Raw genomic sequence first — 11738 nt, 5'->3', positions numbered from 1 at the left:
CCCTCCCCCACTGCTTAAACCAAGTGGGATGGTTTCCTCCACGGCCGAACTTCCATGTAACCGAAGTAAATTGGCTATACCGAGCCACAGAGGGCCGAACCGTCCATAGCTCGGTCTTCTCCTCTAATTCCTTACTTCGGCTGTCCCTGTTCAACCTTGGCGAGCTCAAACTTCCAAGTAGCAAGGTCTGACCGACCTAACCATAGTACGTCACGACCGGACTAATTCCAAAATCCGGCCTTCCCAGAACACACTGCGGCCGGACTAACTCTGAGACCGGCCTAATTCCGAGTTGCCTACGGACCGGAGTAGCTTTACTTCTCCTTGGACCAAAGCATCTATCTCTTCATGAGCCGGAGTAACCTCACCTCCTTGGGCCGAAGTAACTTTGTCTCCTCAAGACCGGAGTAACCTTGCCCCCTAGGCCGAAGTATCCATTACGGCCTTTTTACTTAATCCTCCGTGTTTTGGGCCTTAAAGCCCAACTCGAAGCTCGGCCCAATTTTTTCCAAAAATTACCCTCTCAAATTCTATTTTCAAAAATTGCCTAAAACCCCATAAATCTCATGGCCTACTTTGGTTAAGCTATGACCATAGAAACCATTGTCATCTCAAAACGTCCTCAAATTGAGTTTGTGCCAACCTTACCCCGAGGTCAAGTTGGGAAATAGATTTGCGACTCTCATAGTCACATATTGAACATTCATGTAAGAGTTATGTCTAACAAGGTGAATAAGAACATGCGTTGGTGTTGGTGCGGTAGACTTGAGAAATTTTAAATTATTAAGGACTACTCTGTATATGATGGTCACACTATATGAAAATAACTAATACATAAGGTGAGTTTAGAGTCGGCTTTTTTAATAATTTTTTGATTTTTTTATAAGTTACAAAAATTAAACTATTTGAAAATTTTCTACATAACATTTTTTTATAAATAAAAAATTTAAGGTAATATTTTACCTTTTAACTCAGGACAAAAAAGATTTTATTTATAATTTTTATTTTATTTATGAGACCAATGGTAGCTGTTTTCTAATTAATGGGTCATAAAATTTAAATTGTTTAAATGATTATTTTAAGGCTCTCAAATTCATATTTCAACTTATCAAAAAAATTTATAACTTTTTTTAAAAAAATTCTAAAAGTTTATACCAAACCGTTTGCTATAATTTATACTTATTGGTTAAGCAAAAATAAATAAATAAGTTAAAAATAACAAATTATCAATTTTAACATATAATAAACTGCAACATACAAAATTGGGATGAATGATGAAATATTGTGATTATTTGGTGCAATTTATCTTAACAACAATGATTCATCCCCCTTTTCCCCCACCCCCTTTGACCCCCTTTCTCTCTCATTGGTTATATTTTCTTTTTCTTTTTCTTTTTTTTCCTGCTCCTCCAATCACCACCCGCCACGTGGCAAAGGGGGGTGAGGGGGTGACCCCCAAAAGGGAGTCCCAAGCATTATTCTTATCTTAATTGTTTATAGATTTTTTATTTTAGGAGTCTCTGTCGACTGCATGTGTTTATAATTTATTAGGCAGAAATAACTTAAATATGTTTAAAAAAAAAGTGCATGTCTGAAGGCTAGATTGGGAGGAGGGGGCGTGGGGGGTCTTTGACTTATGTTTTTAGATTATTAACTTTTAATTTATCATAAATTATATCAAATAATACCATTATCTGGCAGAATGAAAAATTTTCGAATTAGGTGTAGTTTTCAAAAATAATTACATACTCATAAAAAAGTTTATGATTTTAAAAATTAAAATTTGTAAACTTTATCATCAATATGAAGAAAAAAAATTACAACCATCCAATGATAGGTTATTTCCCCAAAAATAAAAGCGGAAAGCAGGTGCACACCAAATTGGCGTAATTCTATTCGAAAAAATTTCGAAATATCAATTATAAAGTGTGTAATTTTATCACAAATTAATATAAGAAAATGTTCAAAATTTTATAGTTGATGTTACAAAAATTTGTGACTTGGTTACGACTTTTTTGTTATATCAATTTGTGACAAGATTATACTTTTTATAGTTGATTTTATAAAATTTCATAATAAAATTATGCTAATGCGGTAAATTAGCATAGGTTCGACTCCTCTCTACTGTGTGAGTCCTTATTTAAATGGGACTTGTATTGAGGGGTTAGTGGGTTACAATCTCTCATTTGGAGTGAATAACAGAATACCTTAATAATCTCAATCCGTGCGCTGCTTTAGATCTATAAGAGGATGTGAGGATTTCCTATAAAGCAAATTTTAAAAAAAATGTCAGCTCCAGGTCGCTGTAATGCTGTCGGTTGCCAAATATGGTTGGTGAGGAAAGTTGGGTTGGTTCTTAAGTGTTTTTTGGAAAGTTGGGTTGGTTTTTAAGTTTTTTTATTTTTTTGACTATTTTAGTTTTGATTAAAAAAATTATTTAAGTTGATTTTTTTTTATTTTTGTAAGAAAAAAATAAAAGTAAAATAATTATGATTTGGATGTGATACTTTTTTTATTAATTCTTTAACTTATTTTATCATTTTGTAGCTAATTTAACTAAAAAGTCAATCCAATCTTCATGCCAAACGACACCTTAATATTATTTTGGTAATTTAGGATGGAAAAGAAAGGAAATGATGAGGTAGGTTATAGAAGAAAATAAAATAATAAAAAAAATTATGAGTATTAAAAAGTAGACAATTCAAATCATTGAAATTAATCTCAAAATAAACTTGCCAAAAATTAACACTCTCTCAAGTTAAGATGACTGACGTAAAAGACGCCAACCTATTTTTAATCTCTCCAAAAGTGGAGAGAAATTGAGAGAATTGAAACTATTATTTTATTATAATACCAAAACTATCCTTTTAGATATGACCAAATAAAAATATTAACACCTATAAAAAGGTTAATTTGGTAATATAACATTATATCATTTCTTTATGGGTTTGACTTCTCTCAAGTTGTCATCTCAACTAGAGAGAGCGTTTGGACTTAGTAAATCTATTTTGAAACTGATTTCAGTGATCTGAACTGTTTATTTTTTAGGACTCATTGAGTAGAATATTCATATAAAAAATTAAGATGGTTAGATATCGGTAGTTGTATGTTTGGATCATATTTGTTTTTTTTTTTTAAAATAGACAACAAATATAATTATAAGAATACCATTCATTTTTTAAATACAAATTTGATTTAAACATATAGCTAACAATATCCAATCGTCTTGAATTTTTATACGAATATTCTACTCAATGAATCCTAAAAATGAACGGTTCAGGTCACCGAAAATTGGTCCCAAAACGAACCTACCAAATCCAAATATTCTCTCAAGTTGAAATGGCCAATACGAGAGAAGCCCAACCCATTGAAAATAGGGGGTACGAGAGAAATGTGTTTCTCTTTGTTCCCCTATTTGTTAATCCAAATAAGGGATTGAAATTCATTTCGCTCTTATTTGATAATCCAAACAAGGGATTAAAATCTATCACTCTCAATTTTTTTTTATTCTTTCCAAATCACTCAAACAAAACGAAGTATAAGTAATGTTAGAAATTTTAAACCAATTATTAAATATGGATAAACTTTATAATCCCCAAAGTTTAACATCTTTTCGTTTAAGTCCCTAAAGTTTTAATTTTGCCAATTAAGTCTCTAAAGTATTAAATTCAGATAAATTTAGTCCAGAAGACAATACAAAATAAACTATAAGTCTAAAGGTTACATAAAATTATTATAAGGCTCGAATTTTAATTTATTATTAACTTAATCATCCTCTGCAGGTGTTTTAGAATTGATATTAGAGACGGATTTCTTAGCATTGCCAATATTAATATATGAACATTAAATATATTAAAAAAGTCGAATCAAATAATTTAAATATTAGTACTTCATTACAAATAATTATTAAACAAAATAATACTATAATCAAGTTATTAAAAGCATTTAACAAAAATCAACTAAAAATTATACACAAAATTCGGCATTTATTATTAGATAAATGTAAGTAGTTAGCTCTTGTAGAAAATAAGGAAGAAAATAATACAAATAATTATCTTTATCCTTACAGGGAAACTCTCTAAAGGAACCTTTTGAATTAATACCACCAAAAAAATGAAAAAACAGATCTAAGTAATTATAGTGTAGAAGAATTAGAAATAGAAAAAATTGTTGAAAAGTTCAAGTTAAGGAATGTATAAGGCATTAGATCCAGTGAATATTTTTTGTTGGTGAGAAATCCACCATTTGTGAAATAGTTTGGTGTGAAGTCCTTTTGTTCGTTTTAGAAGACATTTGTTTTCAATTTTATCCTTTAATTTATTTGTTGACTTTTTTGACTATTTGTTCAAATTTTTATCTATCTGTTCAATTTTTTTCTATCTGTTCATTTTTTTCTCTACTCAAAAAATTTATCTATTCAATTTTTTTAACTGTTCAAATTTCTCTCTTTATCTGTTCAAATTCTCATACATATACATATATAGAGAGGTGGAAAATGGAATTTACAATCTATTTGTACTAATGGAATTCTCAACATATCTGTATGAAAATCTTCAAGCAATACACCTACAGCAAGCAGGAGATGTGAAAAATTGAGGAAGAATAGAAAGGAAGCAATCAGACTCATCATCATCAACTCATACATACATACAAGAAGAAGCTAGATCCAAAAAAAAAAAAAAATAGTATATGAGAGAGAGAGAGAGAGAGAGAGAGAGAGAGAGAGAGAGATTCATTTCTTTCAATTTCTATAAGCAACCAAACACAAAATTATTTAGCTTCCACCACACCAGTGTTATGTAGATCTAGAAATGCTCTGAGAAGAAAGCTCCAACTAGGGCATCAATGGTGGTTAATCTGCAACAGAAATGTTTCAAATCAAAGAGAATAATAATGAACATAACATATCAAAGATCACTACAAAACCAAAACATATATATAATTATAATAGAGTGTGTTGGTGATACTTACAAATAAAACACCAGAAAATACACAAAATAAAAGTTACAACAATTAATATAAGGGTTGAGGTGCGGGAAATTCGCTCTCTTTAAGGAGATTCAAGCCCTCTGCGGTTAGGCAAAGTCTCACACCGGTGCAGCAGAAAAAACCTTGACTTGTCCCCCCCAGGATACAACAGCCCGACTAAGTCGTATGGTTCACCAATACTGCACAATTGGTTAAACCCAAAGCTTTATCACACACACCCTTTTTATTTGCCTGATAATCTCACATTAGACATAACAAAAGCAACCCAAAACTTCTTCACCTCTCATGTATATGTATCTAGATAGGACACTAGCTCAAATATATAGGAGATAAAGTTTGGAAGTTGCCTTGGTGGATAAGGAACGGATGAAAACTTGGATGGATAAGTTACAGGAGACTTGACCAAGACTTAGGAGTGGATAAGATTGGTGGACTTGATGAAGACTTTGGATTGCTTAACTTCCAAGTCTTGGAATGGATAGGAGAGAAGACTAGAAGAAGACTTGGATAGATAAGGCTAGCAAAGACTTAAGAGAAGACTAGACTGGAAACCAATAACACATGAAAATATTAAAATACCTGCTAACATTCCCCTACCTATTTTAATATTATAGGTAACAAAAACTGAGATTATTAGGCAAATAAGGATATTATGCATCATGGTAGGTGTGCTCTGCATTGAACCTCCATTAGTGAAACAATAATATCTACTCCAGAGCCAATAGTATGCTCAGCATTGAACTATGACTACTTAAGGAAAATAAATAATTATTGCACACACACAATATTCCAGGTGTTCACAAAAGCTTTAAAAGCTAGCACATTACGGCCTTGTGCGATCCCAGGATTCATGAGTGTGTTTGAGAATTAGCCCAAATCTTATAGGTAGCGGCCCCACAACCACACTCACATAGGTAAATTCTGTCAAGGGTGCTCCTATAACTATGACACCCCACTCAATAAGAGCTACAGAAATTCATTAAGAGTTTTTTAATAACTCAACATCTACAACGTTTCAGGATAAATGCACTTACATCATAGGGATGGGAAAAAAGTAATTTAGTGCATTTCTCACGGCCATCATATGATCATTTTTCTCATTAAACCCAGTTACAGGATCTCTGGTCTCTGGGTTGAGTATCCTCATACATGGCTCCTGCTATATTCAATGGGCTTCAACCCCATCCCCCTCGATGTATTCCAGACTCTATCTCTTGCTAAGGCCTTAGTTAATGGATCTGCAAGATTATCACCAGATTTAATATAATCCACATTTATGATGTCATTATTCATATAAGATCTCACAGTACTGTGTTTTCTTCTGATAGGTCTAGATTTACCGTTATGATAACGGTTATTAACTCAACCAATTGCTGTGGTGCTATCACAATGAATCAATATAGGTGGAATCGGTTTTTCCCAACAAGAGATTTCATTTAACAAATCTCTCAACCAATTTGCTTCTTCACTAGCTGTAGCTAAAGCAATAAGCTCAGCCTCCATTGTTGAATTAGCAATAATGGTTTGTTTTTTCAATTTCCAACTTATAGCACCACCTCCCAATGTAAATAAGTAACCAGTGGTTGATAATGAATCACCTGACAAGGTATTCCAATCACCTTCAAGTACTGCAGGATACTTATTATAAAACAAGCCATATTTTATGGTACCAGATAAATATTTCATAATACACTCAATGGCTAGACAGTGATCACTGCCAGGCTTGCTAGTAAACCTGCTAAGTACTCCAACTGCATAGGCAATGTCAGGTCTCGTACAATTAGTCGCATAACGCAAGCTACTAATCATACTAGCATATTCCTTTTGATTAATTACATCCTCATCATTTTCAACAGGAAATAAATGCACATGAGGATCAAAAGGAGTAAGAGCATGCTTGCAGTTATAAAAGTTATATTTTCTCAATATTTTCTCAACATAATGCGACTGATCAAGAAATATACCATCACAGGTTTTGGTAATTTTCATTCCCAAAATATAATTAGCCTCACCAAGATCTTTCATATCAAAATGGCTACTAAGCATATTTTTAGTTTCCACGATGATATGCAAATTAGAGCCAAATATAAGTAGATCATCCACATAGAGGCTAATAATGACATGTGAATTTTCTTCAGATTTATAGTAAATGCATTTATCACATTCATTCGTTTTATAGCCATTCTCAATCATGCAGGAATCAAATTTCTTATGCCACTGTTTAGGGGCTTGTTTTAAGCCATATAGGGATTTAACTAGCTTGCACACTTTGCTTTCCTGACCGGGTTCCACAAAACCCTCAGGTTGATCCATATAGATTTCTTCACCCAAGTCTCCATTTAAAAAGGCTGTTTTAACATCTATTTGATGAATTTTTAGATCATGAATTGCAGCCACTGTAATTAATAATCTAATGGATGTAATTCTAGTAACCGGAGAAAATGTATCAAAAAAGTCAAGATCTGCTCGTTGTTTAAAACCTTTTGCAACAAGCCTTGCTTTATATTTATCAATAGTTCCATCCGGCTTAAGTTTTTTTCTCAAAACCCATTTACAGCCAATAGTTTTACAACCTGGTGGTAAATCTACTAATACCCAAGTTTTATTGGATAATAATGATTCCATCTCATCATTTATAGCCTCGTTCCAAAAAACAGAGTCAGGAGATGCCAAAGCTTCTTATAAAGTTAATGGAGTTTCCTCCACATTAAAAACATGATAATCAGGGCCAAAATCTTTTTCTATTCTGGCTCTTTTACTCCTTCTAGGTTCAAAAACTATAGGATCTTGGTTTTGTAAAAGAGGAGTAAAGGAACCGGTTTCAGATAAAATATTTTCTTGATAATTTTGACCCCCACCATTTTTAGATTTTAAAAGGAAATTTTTCTTCATGAAAAATTGCATCACCCGATTCAAAAATTATTTTGTTTTCAATATCAAAAAATCTATAGGCTGTACTAGTTGTTGCATATCCAAGAAAAGCACAAGTGGCAGCTTTCATACCTAATTTAGGCCTTCTAGGGTCCACAAGTCTAACAAAAGCTAGACAACCCCAAACCCTCAAATATTTCAAATTTGGCCTATGTCCTTTCCACAACTCAAAAGGTGTAACTTTTGTTTTTTTATGTGGCACTCTATTCATAACATAACATGCAGTTAAAATTGCTTCTCCCCACAAATTTGAAGGAGCACCTGCTTCAATGAGCATAGCATTTGTTAAATCAGTTAAAGTTCTATTTTTCCTTTCTGCTACACCATTAGATGCAGGTGAATATGGTGGAGTAGTTTCATGGATTATTCTCAAAGACTGAGCAAACGAGTTGAATCCAAAAGATTCATACACCCGACCTCTATCACTTCTATATCTTTTAATCTTTTTACCGAATTGATTTTTGACTTCAAGAAGGAATTCTTTAAATTTCTCAAAAGCATCACTTTTATTTTTCAACAAATATACATAAGTGTATTTTGAAAAATCATCAATAAAAGTGATAAAATATCTATTTCCACTACATGTTAAAATTCTTTCAAATTCACATAAATCAATGTGAATTAATTCTAACAATTCAGTATTTCTCATCACACTTTTATGAGGCCTTTTAGTTATTTTTGCTTGACTGCAAACTTCACATTTCTCAAACTTATTTGTCAGTCTGGGAATTAATCCTAAACTATTCATGACTCTCACATATCGGTTATTAATATGACACAGACGAGCATGCCAAAAATTCATAGAAGACAGCATGTAAATAGAAACATGTACTTTCTTATTCTCAACATTTAATTTAAACATTCCATCACAGGCATACCCTTTTTCCACAAATATGCCTTTTTTAGTGATTACATATTGGTCAGATTCAATAGTCTGCTTGAAACCAACTTTGTTAAGCAAATAACTTGATATCAAATTTTTCATCATGGACGGTGTGTACAACACATCTTTTAAAACAAGCACACGTCCAGAGGTAAAATTCAACTCAACATCCCCACACCCGAGCACCTTGGTTAAACTGGAGTCACCAAGCATAATAGCCATCTCCTCATTCAAAGGAGTGAAATCTTTGAACCAATCTTTATCATAGCAGACATGCCTATTGGCACCAGAGTCTGCCCACCACCCTTCCACAAATTGAACCATAAACATATCTGTGATCATAGCCACAAATGGTTCCTCGGTAACATTAGCCTGTGGTCAAGGCTGTTGTTTCCGAAATTTGCAAGTTCGAGCAATATGCCCACTTTTGCTACACACAAAACATGTCACATTTGTCAAATCTTGTGAAGGGGGTTCCTGGTTCCATTTCTTTTGCCTCGGGTAATTTTTATTTTGTGGCCTTCCAGTATTTTTCCAAATTTTCTTAACTGGCTTCAAGTGACTATTTTTATGAAATCAACCTTTAGGTAAAGTATTTCCATAAGTTAAATTTACCTTTCCAGTGGAATGCTTTTGTGTCATAAGCGCATCTTGTCCTCGTGCTTCCTCCTCCACCCGAATCCGTGTGATTAGAGTCTCCAAGGACGTCTCTTTTTGCTTGTGACGCATTGATTTCTGGAACTCCCTCCAAGATGATGGAAGTTTGTCAACAATACTTGCTACAACAAGATTGTCTCCAATTTTGATGCCTTCAGATCTAACTTCAGCTACTAACATCTGAAAACCTTGAACTTGCTCCACCACTGATTTTCCGTCTGTCATCTGATAACAGAAAAAACGGCTTGCAGCATATTTTTTAGCGCCTGCCTCTTCAGTGTCATATTTGTTCTGCAAGGCTTTCCAAATTTTCTTGGCAGTGGTGTAAGTAGTATCATAATAATCATAAAATTGATCTGAAAGACAATTCAAAAGATAGTATCGACATTTATACTCATCTGTGTTGTATTTTTTGATTTTTTCAAGATGAGCAGCATACTCCTCGTCGGTCATCTCTTCAGTGGGGACTTTGTTAGGATTTTTCTCGGTCAGGATATACGCCACCTTGAGGAGACTAAGGTAGAAAAGCACCTTGCCTTTCCATCTCTTGAAATGAGCTCCCTTGAACCGGAAGGGCTTGTTGAGATCGCCGGTATTCTCGTTGGGCTTCTCCAGTACTGGCTCCATGAACTTTTGCTATTTGAATCTCCTTAAAATTGTTGGTGATACTTACAAATAAAACACCAGAAAATACACAAAATAAAAGTTACAACAATTAATATAAGGGCTGAGGCGCGGGAAATTCGCTCTCTTTAAGGAGATTCAAGCCCTCTGTGGTTAGGCAAAGCCTCACACCAGTGCAGCAGAAAAAACCTTGACTTGTCCCCCCCAGGATACAACAGCCCGACTAAGTCGTATGGTTCACCAATACTGCACAATTGGTTAAACCCAAAGCTTTATCACACACACCCTTTTTATTTGCCTGATAATCTCACATTAGACATAACAAAAGCAACCCAAAACTTCTTTACCTCTCATGTATATGTATCTAGATAAGACACTAGCTCAAATATATAGAAGATAAAGCTTGGAAGTTGCCTTGGTGGATAAGGAACGGATGAAAACTTGGATGGATAAGCTACAGGAGACTTGACCAAGACTTAGGAGTAGATAAGATTGGTGGACTTGATGAAGACTTTGGATTGCTTAACTTCCAAGTCTTGGAATGGATAGGAGAGAAGACTAGAAGGAGACTTGGATAGATAAGGCTAGCAAAGACTAAAGAGAAGACTAGACTGGAAACCAATAACACATGATAATATTAAAATACCTGCTAACAGAGTGTGATAGAGTAATGGACCTAGGAATTTGTGAGTGTTGATAACTCATGGAATAGAGCTACCTAAGCTTGTGAAAATAGAGAAAGTGACCAAGAAGTAGAGATCAACTCTCTCCCTCTTTCTAACATCACTCGAGGCTCTCAACCATCGACACTGAGCCACTGCACTTTTGACACCGAGCCACGGCGAGGATCTGGCAGCACGATGGGCATGGGGAGTGAGATCCGAGCCACGTGAGACAGATCGGAGACTCGGCAGTCCCGTCGAGTTTGGCGTTGGTGGTAGAAAATTTGGCGATAAACAGACGACAATGAAGGCGAGAAAGGAAAGAGATCGGCGGTGAGGAACTGGTGATGCGGTGGTTGTTTGTGTAGATCTATGCGATTCACTGACGGAGATCGATTGGAGAGGGTCGCCTCCAGCATTGATTTCGGCAGAAGAGGAGAGGAGGAGAAGGAGAGAAAGAGAACTAGAGAGAGAGAGAGAGAGAGCTTGTCCTTATGGACATAATAAAGTTGCGTGTGGACCTTTGGGCATAAGAAATATATGATTGGATTTTTCGCCCGAGTACCCCTAGAAATAATGGTGGAACAAGAAAAGTATAATGAAATTAAATAAAAAATAATATTAGAAATAATTATAAAAAAATAGATAAATTAAATAATCGCATGTTAGAAAAAAATAAATAATAATAGAATAGAAATAGCAAAAAACCTATATAAACAACTACGATTAATCAGTTTGGGAGAAATATACCAATTCTAAAAATACACGTGCAGAGGATAATTAAGTTAACAATAAATTAAAATTCAAGCCTTATAACAATTTTATATAACTTTTGGGCTTATATTTTATTTTTATATTGTATTTAGGACTACATTGATTCAAATATTTTATACAATATTCATATGAGTGTGAGATTTATGTGAGTCTTATATGATGTAACTATAACACTATAACTCTCTGAAAATATTACAATAAGATTATCATACAACAGA

At 34.0% G+C, this 11738-nt stretch overlaps 1 long non-coding RNA gene across 1 annotated transcript; it reads right to left on the bottom strand.

The window, feature by feature from the left end:
• Positions 1-4592: 4592 nt before the first annotated feature.
• Positions 4593-11305, bottom strand: LOC114289960 (uncharacterized). The gene is made up of 2 exons (XR_003638810.2): positions 10761-11305; positions 4593-4857 (listed from the first exon to the last, which is right to left on the bottom strand). It is a non-coding gene; the product is annotated as an uncharacterized LOC114289960 (long non-coding RNA).
• Between the last annotated feature and the right edge of the window lie 433 nt (positions 11306-11738).

This window comes from Camellia sinensis, chromosome 12 (assembly GCF_055761805.1).
Source record: "Camellia sinensis isolate YWXY chromosome 12, ASM5576180v1, whole genome shotgun sequence".
Taxonomy (NCBI): Eukaryota; Viridiplantae; Streptophyta; class Magnoliopsida; order Ericales; family Theaceae; genus Camellia; species Camellia sinensis.
This window is presented reverse-complemented; position numbering and strand designations above follow the sequence as displayed.